Below are 16050 nucleotides of genomic sequence, written 5' to 3'. Positions count from 1 at the left end.
ATGTAGTCTATATGAGTGAATGGATGAGAACGATGAATGGAATGTGGAATAAGTAATGTGGTCCGAGAGTGGATAATATGGAAAGACAAGAGTTCGTTATAGAAACTGTATTTGTGACTGTTTGTAAATGACTGTTTTATGTCAAGAATGCTGGAGAAGCATTTTGACCGTCTTGAGGATTAAGGTCATGAAGACTGAACTGATAAAGTTGCAACTGCTGACGGAGAGTCAATGGAGGACGTCTCGCGTAGCAAGGTCGATCGAGGTCTTGACCAGCCTCGGCTCGATTTAAATGGTGAGCTTCCGGTACGGTGGATGAGGGACCAAGGAAGCGGCCTATGAGTGAAGCGCTAGGTCACCTGCGAAGGATCCTAGAGGGTGCTGACCATACGGTGCTCGGGCTCTGGGTCGCCGAAGATACCCACACGTGCGTCGTGGAAGATATTGTAATAAGGAGTAAGAGTTGTTTTCTGAAACCGGGCATGGATCTGGTTGATTGACCTTGCTGGTCCTCAACAGATGAGTCCATGGCTCTTTTATATGGATCTGTGGGTTGATCTTGCTGATCTTCCACGGAGACTCCATTCTATTATATGAATATATTGCCGGTTACTATGAGCTAGGAACCATGGAAAAGGCCCCTGAGAGAACAGGTGGTGAGCGTTTTGGTTGCCAATGATGCCATAAGTATACCGATGAAAGAATGACTGGAAATAAGGATTCAACCAGAGACTTTGAGGATTGTCATCAGTGACATAATGGTTTTATTAAAGGATTGTTTTAAAGCTAGTTGATGCTAAGAAAAAGGCAATTTCATATTGGGTGTGTAAGTGGTATGACTAGTTTTATGTTTGCATGAACTTCCGGCTAGGGGGCCTTGGAACTCTTTTCCTTGGTACCCGGGACAAAACCTAACCAAATTCCAAATTGGATCCCATCACTACAGTGGTTGGGCGGTTGGCTAACCCATGGGATCGGATGGGGTTAGGCTGGACTGATGGATCCGTAAATCGAGATTTAATTTCTATTATTACGATAGATGAAGTAAATCCCGGATAGAAATTGTTCTATGGATAGGAATCAACGGCTGTGCCTCTTGATGGGGAAAAAAGCGTTGATCCCAATGATCCAAGTGCAAGTTCTTCCTTGATTTGACCAAGTACCGTTAAAGATGTAGTCAGATCAGTTTGATCAGTAATGATCTTGACTACGTTAGAGTAAAGAGTTATCCTGGTGGAATCGCCCGTGCTTTCCGGGTAAAGAAAGTTTTTCCGGTTTCGGTTTTGGACAAACCGACGGATTAGTCTCTTGTCCGGATATCCGTGGGCGAGGCCCCGAGTGTGGGACCCCTGTCCCGCGCGAGAAGTGCTACTTCCGCTGCTAGTACCCCGAATCCGTTGCTCGGTGGGAACAGGGATCTCACAGTTGGTATCAGAGCAGGTTTTGAAAGCTAATAAAGATAATTAAATTCTTATCTGAAATTGGTAATAAGAATTCAGAAACAGCATTTTCATAATGTATTTTCATTCCGTAAGCTTCTTTAATGAAGAAATTTTAATCAAAGAAATTGTTTTTATAGATGGAAGTTTCCCATTTATCTGGTATTCCCGACCTCACCCAGTCTCAAGATATGATTGCATTTGCCTTCGAGCATCTCATCTCTTCCGCTTCAACACGAACAAGCCGAGCAAGACTCGCATGCCATTTCGAGGAATTATATTTTCCTAACCCAGTGGAGAGACAACAGCATAAGTGGGTTGCAGGGCTATATATCCACGCCTCTTATAACCGGCGTGCAATGCTGAGGCAGAACCTCTCATTGGCCATGATTTTGATAAAGCTGAAAATGACGCGTGGTGTCATTCTATATCTTTCAACGCCTCAAAATTTCAGACGTGCTTGCCGAGTTTATAGACTCCTTAGTCGATTTATCCCTAAGGAGAAAATAATAGCTCCCTTCGCAGTTAGAGAACTTATGTAACAGGGCATGACTATGGCCCAGTACGGTCCTCTTATATGTCTTTCGAGGAGATTTTGAACTCAGAGCCGAGTTGCTCTATGTATATATTGCAACTTTTATATAAATAAAGAAACGTTTTCCGGTTAAAAAATTCCTGTTGAATAAATGATTGTTTATGGCGAACGATCTACTGCTGATAAAGAAAAAAAAAATCTGTTATCGGACATATGCCATAGATCTCCATTAAGATCTTGTCTTGTATAAGAAATTGTTTTTCGAACTCTTAAGTCTTAGGATCTTGTGAATAATATCAAAATAAAAATTTAATAATATATAAATTTTGGCAAAATCATGAGACGAGGAAACCGTGGTCGTCAGCCAGACCCTGTCTCTGAAGATGACGAGCTTGAGGCTCTTCATAGGTCTCAGCCAGGACCCTTCAAAGGAGAAGGGGAGAACTTGGGTGAGGCTGTGGAGAAATGGGTGGAAGCCTTGGAAGAGTATTTTGATGTCACAGGATACAATCATCAGAGCAATTGGCTAATAAAGATCAACTGAGAAGCCAAATATGTCAAAAATTTATCAAGAAACACAAAAAGGTTGTAATTGTGTGATATAATTCATACAATCTGATATTCAAACTGAAAAATTTGTAATTTAGTAATTGGGTTTTCAGATGCCGCAATTGTATGGAACCCTGACTTGCTTGAAGCCTAGACATGATGGTATCTATCTTATAGTTCCAAGTATCATGACTACCGTATATACCGAGAGTATAACTGCAGCTCTTTACTGACAGTATATACGAGTAAATCTAAGACTTGAAATTATAAGCGTTAATGCTATTCAGATGATGATTTCGAATGTGGTTGATATGATTTATAATTCTGTTTGAGAATTGATGAATTGAATTGGATTCTGATTGAAAAATGACGATTTCCAAAATTTAGTTGAAATGTAATAAACTGAGCGAAACCACAATGAGGATGAATGGGACGAGTCCCAGTGATGATATTCATAACTGGAATGATGATAATGATTTCAGCAAATCACTATGAGATTAGTGGATTGTGCTGTCAGATTACTACTGTTAACACTTCAGACGGTAGATTAAGTTAAGGGATGACAAATTGAGAACTTGCTTAACTAAAATTCCTGTGGAGGAATGTTCAGAAGGAAAATTTTCAGACTAATGGACCATTATCGTGTTAAAGATATGAATGATATGATCTGAATGAATTGTTTGATAAGTTCTATATAAGGGATAATTATCCCCGTATTCTGTCGGGTTGACCAGAATATAAGGAACCCCAGAATAAATTGGATCTTAAGAAAAAGAGTTGTCCTCTACCTTGCGAGATGAGGACATCTCGCACTTTTCAAGTGGGGTAGAATGTAAGATTCTCCCCCAGCCTTCGAGGTATACAGGAGTAAGAATCTCCCTTTCTGATCTTATAATTATTCTCTCTCTAAAATAAAAGAAAGATTCTGTTTAAAAAAGGAAGAACCTTTTCCCTGAATACTTCTCAAGAGTCCCACCTGTTTTAAGATTCAGAACAATGAGTTCAGAAGTGAGAATCGATGTTTTGGATATCAAGGTTTTGGTCTTCATTCGAGTACGGCCCAAAAGAAGTTCTTTATCTCTTGGGAAGTATAAGAAGTTATCTCCCAGATATTGTGGACCAAAGAAAGTAGGTGATTTAGCTTACGAACTTCTTTTATCTCCTCATCTCAAAGTTCTAAATGCCTTCTATAGAAAAATATGCCAAACCCAAATCATGGAAAGACGGTAAAAACTTCAGTGGCAAGTTACCGTTGGCTTCTAAGTTACGCTAGCTCCTTCCTTTATATAAGTCGTAACTTTTACTTGTCGTTCACAGTAATCTTACTCCCATCGATCTCCTTTCTTTCTTAATCTCCTTCATGGCTTGGCAACAAGAATTAGTTTTATCCATAATGATTCCTCACCTTCAAGACGCAAGTGAGTCTGTGAAGAAGGATTTTATAGAACAGTATGAGCGCTCACTTTTTCCTCACCTAGGAACTTCTGTAGCGCAGACCAAATGGCGGACCTATCAAGACATAACTAGGGTAACACCCTGGGGTCAGCAGCACTTTCGTAACAATGTCCACTTGGCCATGGTTATCGAAGCCTTGGGTTTGGGTCCTCGATACTACTGCATCATGAGATCAAGACATCTTGGGTTTTCTGAGCGGGTCTTCTTACTGGCGTGTTTTCTTCCTCATGAGAAGATATGCCTTTACCCCGTTTTTGGCTTGCCTCTCAGAGGTCCTTTTGTTAGAACACCTCATACCACTGAGATAGGCGCAGCAATAACCCACAGAATCATTCCCATAGATGAGTTACCTTATACTTGTGCAGCTTGTGAGGACTGCTTTTGTGACCATATGATGGATGGGCTTATGGAAGTGTAAAGAGTTCCTCTATCTTTACTGTATAAGTTCCGAGAATGAATAAAGTTCAAATCTTGTTCGTATTTTGAATCTTGCTCTCTTTAAGACTTATCTTGGTGGTTAATCTTGATTAAAATTTTTCTCTAAGTTTCATATTCGTGAATCTTGCGAAATTATCACAAGTTGCGATATGAGGACATCTCGCGTTTTTTAAGTGGGGTAGAATGTAAGATTCCTCCCCCAACCCCTTTTTGATGTCTAGTATCTTCCCCTGTAATCAACCCTCTTCAAAAATATAAAGACCCTGTTGCTAACTATTTTAACCTAGAGAGAGGAAAATTATTCTAGAGAGAGAATATTCAGATTTTGAATATTTTTGGATAGAAAAATATCTCTTATAATTCAGATGAGTTCCCCTGAAACAGAAATTCAAAAAGAATTTTCCAATGTGCAATTAGAATTAATTGGAAATAGGTATAAAGAACCTTAGTCTAAGGGTCTAGATTTTCAGAAATCTTTAGACTATGGTCCAATTAAGGTTCCTATGGGCCAATAGCATCAATCCATGTGTAGGGAAGAGATAAATCCAAATTTGTAAAAAGAAGATACCCAAAAATGAGTAAATGCTCACATAAGGTGAAGAGTTGAAAATGTACAAGGTTTATTAGTAAAAAACTATGAGCAATATTAAAAATATGAGATATTTTGGGTATCCAAAAATGAGTAAATGCTCACATAAGATGAAGAGTTGAAAATGTACAAGGTTTATTAGTAAAAAAACTATGAGCAATATTAAAATGATGCCATTATGACACATATGTAAGGAAGGGGAATTCTTTAAAGGAGGTGCATATTTCACATAAGATGAAGAGTTGAAAATGTACAAGGTTTATTAGTAAAAAACTATGAGCAATATTAAAATGATTCCATTATGACACATATGTAAGGAAGGGGAATTCTTTAAAGGAGGTGCATATTTCACATAAGATGAAGAGTTGAAAATGTACAAGGTTTATTAGTAAAAAAACTATGAGCAATATTAAAATGATTCCATTATGACACATATGTAAGGAAGGGGAGTTCTTTAAAGGAGGTGCATATTTCACATGCTTGAATGAGTTTTAAACTCATAAAAATTGAGATATTTCATCTCTCCTCTCTCCTCATTCAAGTCTAGTTCCAAAAAGTTAGCTTAACTGACCTAAAAATGGTCAAATATTGACCAAACTGATTTAGAAAATTCGAGAATCGGTTTGTTTGGTTAGGAGCTCAATTTTTCCTATAAATAGAAGCCTCCCCCTTGTTGAAAAATAGATAGTGTTTATGCATCGTTACTCTACTCCACCTAAGCCAAGAACTGTGAATTCATTTAATAATTCACTAGTTTTTGGAGCTTCCCTCTTTCTTCAATCCCCATTAGTGGCTCCATCAACATACTTAACCAATTGATTGGTTGGGGGCCTCTACCGTGAACAAAGAATCAAGCAAGTTGTAAGGTAATTAGTGAATATTGATCTTTCTATAATTTCTCAATGTTTCTCTCTTCTCAACCCCTCTCAAGCTTGAGAAGTTTAATTGGTATGGTTTTTTAAATGCTATTGAAGTTTGAATAGTAGTGAAGAGTTACATAATTTAATAAATGCTATTGAAGTTAATTTTCATTTATGTTTAAATTCTAATGATTTTTATGTAAATTCTCTCTCTCACTCAAGAAATGGTCATACTCATGACCCGTTCTCAATCCAAATCAAGCTTTTCATAAAGCTTTTCCTTAACCCAAGATTAAGCTATGCTTGAGGTCAAATTAATGGCTTTTTTCTATGCTTTTAGTTTATGTATATTGATGATTCAATCCATTATGGATTAATAATCCAATTAGAGATTATTTTAATTATTTTCTTAATGATAAGCATTATCCCTTAGAAAAATTGAGATTTATCAGTCATAGCAGCGGAGCTATGGTAAAATTTTTATAAAAATTATGCATAAAATAATTTCATTCAAAGCATAAAAAGAGGACTTCCTACCATATTCTAGGAATTATCATCTAGATTAATTGAAAGAATTTCATTACAATCATGGAGAAATTGAATTTTAATATCATGCATAAAGGATAAGTTTTTATATCAAAAGTGTTATTTTTACCATTTTTATTTCATGCATAGAAGTATGCATAATGGATAAATTTTTATATCAAAAGTGTTATTTTTACCATTTTTATTTCATGCATAGAAGTATGCATAATGGATAAATTTTTATATCAAAAGTGTTATTTTTACCATTTTTATTTCATGCATAGAAGTATGCATAATGGATAAATTTTTATATCAAAAGTGTTATTTTTACCATTTTTATTTCATGCATAGAAGTATGCATAGTGGATAAATTTTTATATCAAAAGTGTTATTTTTATCATTTTTAATTTTCATGCATAGAAGTATGCATAAAGGAAAATTTTTTATATCAAAAGTGTTACTTTTATCATTTTTAATTTTCATGCATAGAAGTATGCATAAAGGAAAAAATTTTATATCAAAAGTGTTACTTTTATCATATTGGATTTCATGCATATAGGTATGCATAAAAGATATTCTTTTTATACTAAAAGTGTGATTTTTCTCATAAATGGATTTTATGCTTAACTTAGATGCATAAGAGAAATTCTTTTATTCTAAAAGTGTAATTCCCTACCAAATTGAAATTATGCATAAGAAGATGCATAAAAGATTGATTTTAATTTCGAAAGTGTTAGTCTCCTTAAATGGAATTTATGTATAAATAAATGTGTAGAGAAATCTTATATCAAATATAAGAATTCTCTTTAAAAAAAAAAGATATGAAATGTGATAAGATGTGATAAGAGGTGTATGAGATGTGATAAGAATTGATAAGATGCGTATGGAAAGTGATAGGATGTGATAAGAGGTGTATGAGATGTGATAAGAATTGATAAGATGCGTATGGAAAGTGATAGGATGTGATAAGAGGTGTATGAGATGTGATAAGAATTGATAAGATGCGTATGGAAAGTGATAGGATGTGATAAGAGGTGTATGAGATGTAAAAAGATGTGATAAGATGTGTATGAGATGTGATAAGATTTGATAAGATGCGTATGGAAAGTGATAGGATGTGATAAGAGGTGTATGAGATGTAAAAAGATGTGATAAGATGTGTATGAGATGTGATAGAATGTGTTAAGATGAGTTAGGATGTGTTAAGATGTATATGGGATGTGTTAGGACGAGAATGGATGTAATATGGTTGTATGAATGTGATGTGGATGTATACATGTAGATGTATATGTATGAATGTGAATGTTGATGTGGATGTGGATGTATGGATGTAGATACGGATGTGTATGTATGTATGTGGATGTGTATGTATGAATGAGGATGTAAAAATGGACGTATGTATATAGATGTGGATGTATGGATGTATGTATGTAGATGTGGATGTATGTATGTAGATGTGGATGTATGGATGTGATTGTGAATGAAGAGGTGGATGTGAATGTATGGATGTAGATACAGATGTGGATGTATGTATGTAGATGTGGATGTATGGATGTGATTGTGAATGAAGAGGTGGATGTGAATGTATGGATGTAGATACGGATGTGGATGTATGTATGTGAATGTGGATGTATGAATGAGGATGTGAAAATGGATGTATGCATGTGAATGTGGATGTATGAATATGAATGTGGATGTGTGGATGTGGAAATGGAGGTATGGATGTATGAATGTAGATGTGGATGTATGCATGTAGATGCGTATGTATGAATGTGAAATTGGATGTATGATGTGGATGTACGAACATGGATATGTATGTAGAATAATGAATATGAAGATGTATGTGAGATAATGTAGTCTATATGAGTGAATGGATGAGAACGATGAATGGAATGTGGAATAAGTAATGTGGTCCGAGAGTGGATAATATGGAAAGACAAGAGTTCGTTATAGAAACTGTATTTGTGACTGTTTGTAAATGACTGTTTTATGTCAAGAATGCTGGAGAAGCATTTTGACCGTCTTGAGGATTAAGGTCATGAAGACTAAACTGATAAAGTTGCAACTGCTGACGGAGAGTCAATGGAGGACGTCTCGCGTAGCAAGGTCGATCGAGGTCTTGACCAGCCTCGGCTCGATTTAAATGGTGAGCTTCCGGTACGGTGGATGAGGGACCAAGGAAGCGGCCTATGAGTGAAGCGCTAGGTCACCTGCGAAGGATCCTAGAGGGTGCTGACCATACGGTGCTCGGGCTCTGGGTCGCCGAAGATACCCACACGTGCGTCGTGGAAGATATTGTAATAAGGAGTAAGAGTTATTTTCTGAAACCGGGCATGGATCTGGTTGATTGACCTTGCTGGTCCTCAACAGATGAGTCCATGGCTCTTTTATATGGATCTGTGGGTTGATCTTGCTGATCTTCCACGGAGACTCCATTCTATTATATGAATATATTGCCGGTTACTATGAGCTAGGAACCATGGAAAAGGCCCCTGAGAGAACAGGTGGTGAGCGTTTTGGTTGCCAATGATGCCATAAGTATACCGATGAAAGAATGACTGGAAATAAGGATTCAACCAGAGACTTTGAGGATTGTCATCAGTGACATAATGGTTTTATTAAAGGATTGTTTTAAAGCTAGTTGATGCTAAGAAAAAGGCAATTTCATATTGGGTGTGTAAGTGGTATGACTAGTTTTATGTTTGCATGAACTTCCGGCTAGGGGGCCTTGGAACTCTTTTCCTTGGTACCCGGGACAAAACCTAACCAAATTCCAAATTGGATCCCATCACTACAGTGGTTGGGCGGTTGGCTAACCCATGGGATCGGATGGGGTTAGGCTGGACTGATGGATCCGTAAATCGAGATTTAATTTCTATTATTACGATAGATGAAGTAAATCCCGGATAGAAATTGTTCTATGGATAGGAATCAACGGCTGTGCCTCTTGATGGGGAAAAAAGCGTTGATCCCAATGATCCAAGTGCAAGTTCTTCCTTGATTTGACCAAGTACCGTTAAAGGTGTAGTCAGATCAGTTTGATCAGTAATGATCTTGACTACGTTAGAGTAAAGAGTTATCCTGGTGGAATCGCCCGTGCTTTCCGGGTAAAGAAAGTTTTTCCGGTTTCGGTTTTGGACAAACCGACGGATTAGTCTCTTGTCCGGATATCCGTGGGCGAGGCCCCGAGTGTGGGACCCCTGTCCCGCGCGAGAAGTGCTACTTCCGCTGCTAGTACCCCGAATCCGTTGCTCGGTGGGAACAGGGATCTCACAGTTGGTATCAGAGCAGGTTTTGAAAGCTAATAAAGATAATTAAATTCTTATCTGAAATTGGTAATAAGAATTCAGAAACAGCATTTTCATAATGTATTTTCATTCCGTAAGCTTCTTTAATGAAGAAATTTTAATCAAAGAAATTGTTTTTATAGATGGAAGTTTCCCATTTATCTGGTATTCCCGATCTCACCCAGTCTCAAGATATGATTGCATTTGCCTTCGAGCATCTCATCTCTTCCGCTTCAACACGAACAAGCCGAGCAAGACTCGCATGCCATTTCGAGGAATTATATTTTCCTAACCCAGTGGAGAGACAACAGCATAAGTGGGTTGCAGGGCTATATATCCACGCCTCTTATAACCGGCGTGCAATGCTGAGGCAGAACCTCTCATTGGCCATGATTTTGATAAAGCTGAAAATGACGCGTGGTGTCATTCTATATCTTTCAACGCCTCAAAATTTCAGACGTGCTTGCCGAGTTTATAGACTCCTTAGTCGATTTATCCCTAAGGAGAAAATAATAGCTCCCTTCGCAGTTAGAGAACTTATGTAACAGGGCATGACTATGGCCCAGTACGGTCCTCTTATATGTCTTTCGAGGAGATTTTGAACTCAGAGCCGAGTTGCTCTATGTATATATTGCAACTTTTATATAAATAAAGAAACGTTTTCCGGTTAAAAAATTCCTGTTGAATAAATGATTGTTTATGGCGAACGATCTACTGCTGATAAAGAAAAAAAAAATCTGTTATCGGACATATGCCATAGATCTCCATTAAGATCTTGTCTTGTATAAGAAATTGTTTTTCGAACTCTTAAGTCTTAGGATCTTGTGAATAATATCAAAATAAAAATTTAATAATATATAAATTTTGGCAAAATCATGAGACGAGGAAACCGTGGTCGTCAGCCAGACCCTGTCTCTGAAGATGACGAGCTTGAGGCTCTTCATAGGTCTCAGCCAGGACCCTTCAAAGGAGAAGGGGAGAACTTGGGTGAGGCTGTGGAGAAATGGGTGGAAGCCTTGGAAGAGTATTTTGATGTCACAGGATACAATCATCAGAGCAATTGGCTAATAAAGATCAACTGAGAAGCCAAATATGTCAAAAATTTATCAAGAAACACAAAAAGGTTGTAATTGTGTGATATAATTCATACAATCTGATATTCAAACTGAAAAATTTGTAATTTAGTAATTGGGTTTTCAGATGCCGCAATTGTATGGAACCCTGACTTGCTTGAAGCCTAGACATGATGGTATCTATCTTATAGTTCCAAGTATCATGACTACCGTATATACCGAGAGTATAACTGCAACTCTTTACTGACAGTATATACGAGTAAATCTAAGACTTGAAATTATAAGCGTTAATGCTATTCAGATGATGATTTCGAATGTGGTTGATATGATTTATAATTCTGTTTGAGAATTGATGAATTGAATTGGATTCTGATTGAAAAATGACGATTTCCAAAATTTAGTTGAAATGTAATAAACTGAGCGAAACCACAATGAGGATGAATGGGACGAGTCCCAGTGATGATATTCATAACTGGAATGATGATAATGATTTCAGCAAATCACTATGAGATTAGTGGATTGTGCTGTCAGATTACTACTGTTAACACTTCAGACGGTAGATTAAGTTAAGGGATGACAAATTGAGAACTTGCTTAACTAAAATTCCTGTGGAGGAATGTTCAGAAGGAAAATTTTCAGACTAATGGACCATTATCGTGTTAAAGATATGAATGATATGATCTGAATGAATTGTTATTTAATGATAAGTTCTATATAAGGGATAATTATCCCCGTATTCTGTCGGGTTGACCAGAATATAAGGAACCCCAGAATAAATTGGATCTTAAGAAAAAGAGTTGTCCTCTACCTTGCGAGATGAGGACATCTCGCACTTTTCAAGTGGGGTAGAATGTAAGATTCTCCCCCAGCCTTCGAGGTATACAGGAGTAAGAATCTCCCTTTCTGATCTTATAATTATTCTCTCTCTAAAATAAAAGAAAGATTCTGTTTAAAAAAGGAAGAACCTTTTCCCTGAATACTTCTCAAGAGTCCCACCTGTTTTAAGATTCAGAACAATGAGTTCAGAAGTGAGAATCGATGTTTTGGATATCAAGGTTTTGGTCTTCATTCGAGTACGGCCCAAAAGAAGTTCTTTATCTCTTGGGAAGTATAAGAAGTTATCTCCCAGATATTGTGGACCAAAGAAAGTAGGTGATTTAGCTTACGAACTTCTTTTATCTCCTCATCTCAAAGTTCTAAATGCCTTCTATAGAAAAATATGCCAAACCCAAATCATGGAAAGACGGTAAAAACTTCAGTGGCAAGTTACCGTTGGCTTCTAAGTTACGCTAGCTCCTTCCTTTATATAAGTCGTAACTTTTACTTGTCGTTCACAGTAATCTTACTCCCATCGATCTCCTTTCTTTCTTAATCTCCTTCATGGCTTGGCAACAAGAATTAGTTTTATCCATAATGATTCCTCACCTTCAAGACGCAAGTGAGTCTGTGAAGAAGGATTTTATAGAACAGTATGAGCGCTCACTTTTTCCTCACCTAGGAACTTCTGTAGCGCAGACCAAATGGCGGACCTATCAAGACATAACTAGGGTAACACCCTGGGGTCAGCAGCACTTTCGTAACAATGTCCACTTGGCCATGGTTATCGAAGCCTTGGGTTTGGGTCCTCGATACTACTGCGTCATGAGATCAAGACATCTTGGGTTTTCTGAGCGGGTCTTCTTACTGGCGTGTTTTCTTCCTCATGAGAAGATATGCCTTTACCCCGTTTTTGGCTTGCCTCTCAGAGGTCCTTTTGTTAGAACACCTCATACCACTGAGATAGGCGCAGCAATAACCCACAGAATCATTCCCATAGATGAGTTACCTTATACTTGTGCAGCTTGTGAGGACTGCTTTTGTGACCATATGATGGATGGGCTTATGGAAGTGTAAAGAGTTCCTCTATCTTTACTGTATAAGTTCCGAGAATGAATAAAGTTCAAATCTTGTTCGTATTTTGAATCTTGCTCTCTTTAAGACTTATCTTGGTGGTTAATCTTGATTAAAATTTTTCTCTAAGTCTCATATTCGTGAATCTTGCGAAATTATCACAAGTTGCGATATGAGGACATCTCGCGTTTTTTAAGTGGGGTAGAATGTAAGATTCCTCCCCCAACCCCTTTTTGATGTCTAGTATCTTCCCCTGTAATCAACCCTCTTCAGAAATATAAAGACCCTGTTGCTAACTATTTTAACCTAGAGAGAGAAAAATTATTCTAGAGAGAGAATATTCAGATTTTGAATATTTTTGGATAGAAAAATATCTCTTATAATTCAGATGAGTTCCCCTGAAACAGAAATTCAAAAAGAATTTTCCAATGTGCAATTAGAATTAATTGGAAATAGGTATAAAGAACCTTAGTCTAAGGGTCTAGATTTTCAGAAATCTTTAGACTATGGTCCAATTAAGGTTCCTATGGGCCAATAGCATCAATCCATGTGTAGGGAAGAGATAAATCCAAATTTGTAAAAAGAAGATACCCAAAAATGAGTAAATGCTCACATAAGGTGAAGAGTTGAAAATGTACAAGGTTTATTAGTAAAAAACTATGAGCAATATTAAAAATATGAGATATTTTGGGTATCCAAAAATGAGTAAATGCTCACATAAGATGAAGAGTTGAAAATGTACAAGGTTTATTAGTAAAAAAACTATGAGCAATATTAAAATGATGCCATTATGACACATATGTAAGGAAGGGGAATTCTTTAAAGGAGGTGCATATTTCACATAAGATGAAGAGTTGAAAATGTACAAGGTTTATTAGTAAAAAACTATGAGCAATATTAAAATGATTCCATTATGACACATATGTAAGGAAGGGGAATTCTTTAAAGGAGGTGCATATTTCACATAAGATGAAGAGTTGAAAATGTACAAGGTTTATTAGTAAAAAAACTATGAGCAATATTAAAATGATTCCATTATGACACATATGTAAGGAAGGGGAGTTCTTTAAAGGAGGTGCATATTTCACATGCTTGAATGAGTTTTAAACTCATAAAAATTGAGATATTTCATCTCTCCTCTCTCTTCATTCAAGTCTAGTTCCAAAAAGTTAGCTTAACTGACCTAAAAATGGTCAAATATTGACCAAACTGATTTAGAAAATTCGAGAATCAGTTTGTTTGGTTAGGAGCTCAATTTTTCCTATAAATAGAAGCCTCCCCCTTGTTGAAAAATAGATAGTGTTTATGCATCGTTACTCTACTCCACCTAAGCCAAGAACTGTGAATTCATTTAATAATTCACTAGTTTTTGGAGCTTCCCTCTTTCTTCAATCCCCATTAGTGGCTCCATCAACATACTTAACCAATTGATTGGTTGGGGGCCTCTACCGTGAACAAAGAATCAAGCAAGTTGTAAGGTAATTAGTGAATATTGATCTTTCTATAATTTCTCAATGTTTCTCTCTTCTCAACCCCTCTCAAGCTTGAGAAGTTTAATTGGTATGGTTTTTTAAATGCTATTGAAGTTTGAATAGTAGTGAAGAGTTACATAATTTAATAAATGCTATTGAAGTTAATTTTCATTTATGTTTAAATTCTAATGATTTTTATGTAAATTCTCTCTCTCACTCAAGAAATGGTCATACTCATGACCCGTTCTCAATCCAAATCAAGCTTTTCATAAAGCTTTTCCTTAACCCAAGATTAAGCTATGCTTGAGGTCAAATTAATGGCTTTTTTCTATGCTTTTAGTTTATGTATATTGATGATTCAATCCATTATGGATTAATAATCCAATTAGAGATTATTTTAATTATTTCCTTAATGATAAGCATTATCCCTTAGAAAAATTGAGATTTATCAGTCATAGCAGCGGAGCTATGGCAAAATTTTTATAAAAATTATGCATAAAATAATTTCATTCAAAGCATAAAAAGAGGACTTCCTACCATATTCTAGGAATTATCATCTAGATTAATTGAAAGAATTTCATTACAATCATGGAGAAATTGAATTTTAATATCATGCATAAAGAATACGTTTTTATATCAAAAGTGTTATTTTTACCATTTTTATTTCATGCATAGAAGTATGCATAATGGATAAATTTTTATATCAAAAGTGTTATTTTTACCATTTTTATTTCATGCATAGAAGTATGCATAATGGATAAATTTTTATATCAAAAGTGTTATTTTTACCATTTTTATTTCATGCATAGAAGTATGCATAGTGGATAAATTTTTATATCAAAAGTGTTATTTTTATCATTTTTAATTTTCATGCATAGAAGTATGCATAAAGGAAAATTTTTTATATCAAAAGTGTTACTTTTATCATTTTTAATTTTCATGCATAGAAGTATGCATAAAGGAAAAATTTTATATCAAAAGTGTTACTTTTATCATTTTTAATTTTCATGCATAGAAGTATGCATAAAGGAAAATTTTTTATATCAAAAGTGTTACTTTTATCATTTTTAATTTTCATGCATAGAAGTATGCATAAAGGAAAAATTTTTATATCAAAAGTGTTACTTTTATCATATTGGATTTCATGCATATAGGTATGCATAAAAGATATTCTTTTTATACCAAAAGTGTGATTTTTCTCATAAATGGATTTTATGCTTAACTTAGATGCATAAGAGAAATTCTTTTATTCTAAAAGTGTAATTCCCTACCAAATTGAAATTATGCATAAGAAGATGCATAAAAGATTGATTTTAATTTCGAAAGTGTTAGTCTCCTTAAATGGAATTTATGTATAAATAAATGTGTAGAGAAATCTTATATCAAATATAAGAATTCTCTTTAAAAAAAAAAGATATGAAATGTGATAAGATGTGATAAGAGGTGTATGAGATGTGATAAGAATTGATAAGATGCGTATGGAAAGTGATAGGATGTGATAAGAGGTGTATGAGATGTGATAAGAATTGATAAGATGCGTATGGAAAGTGATAGGATGTGATAAGAGGTGTATGAGATGTGATAAGAATTGATAAGATGCGTATGGAAAGTGATAGGATGTGATAAGAGGTGTATGAGATGTAAAAAGATGTGATAAGATGTGTATGAGATGTGATAAGATTTGATAAGATGCGTATGGAAAGTGATAGGATGTGATAAGAGGTGTATGAGATGTAAAAAGATGTGATAAGATGTGTATGAGATGTGATAGAATGTGTTAAGATGAGTTAGGATGTGTTAAGATGTATATGGGATGTGTTAGGACGAGAATGGATGTAATATGGTTGTATGAATGTGATGTGGATGTATACATGTAGATGTATATGTATGAATGTGAATGTTGATGTGGATGTGGATGTATGGATGTAGATACGGATG

This window comes from Cibotium barometz, chromosome 46 (assembly GCF_041138505.1).
Source record: "Cibotium barometz isolate CiBa-2024 chromosome 46, ASM4113850v1, whole genome shotgun sequence".
Lineage (NCBI taxonomy): Eukaryota > Viridiplantae > Streptophyta > Polypodiopsida > Cyatheales > Cibotiaceae > Cibotium > Cibotium barometz.
The sequence above is the reverse complement of the archived record's forward strand: the minus strand, read 5'-3'. Positions refer to the sequence as shown.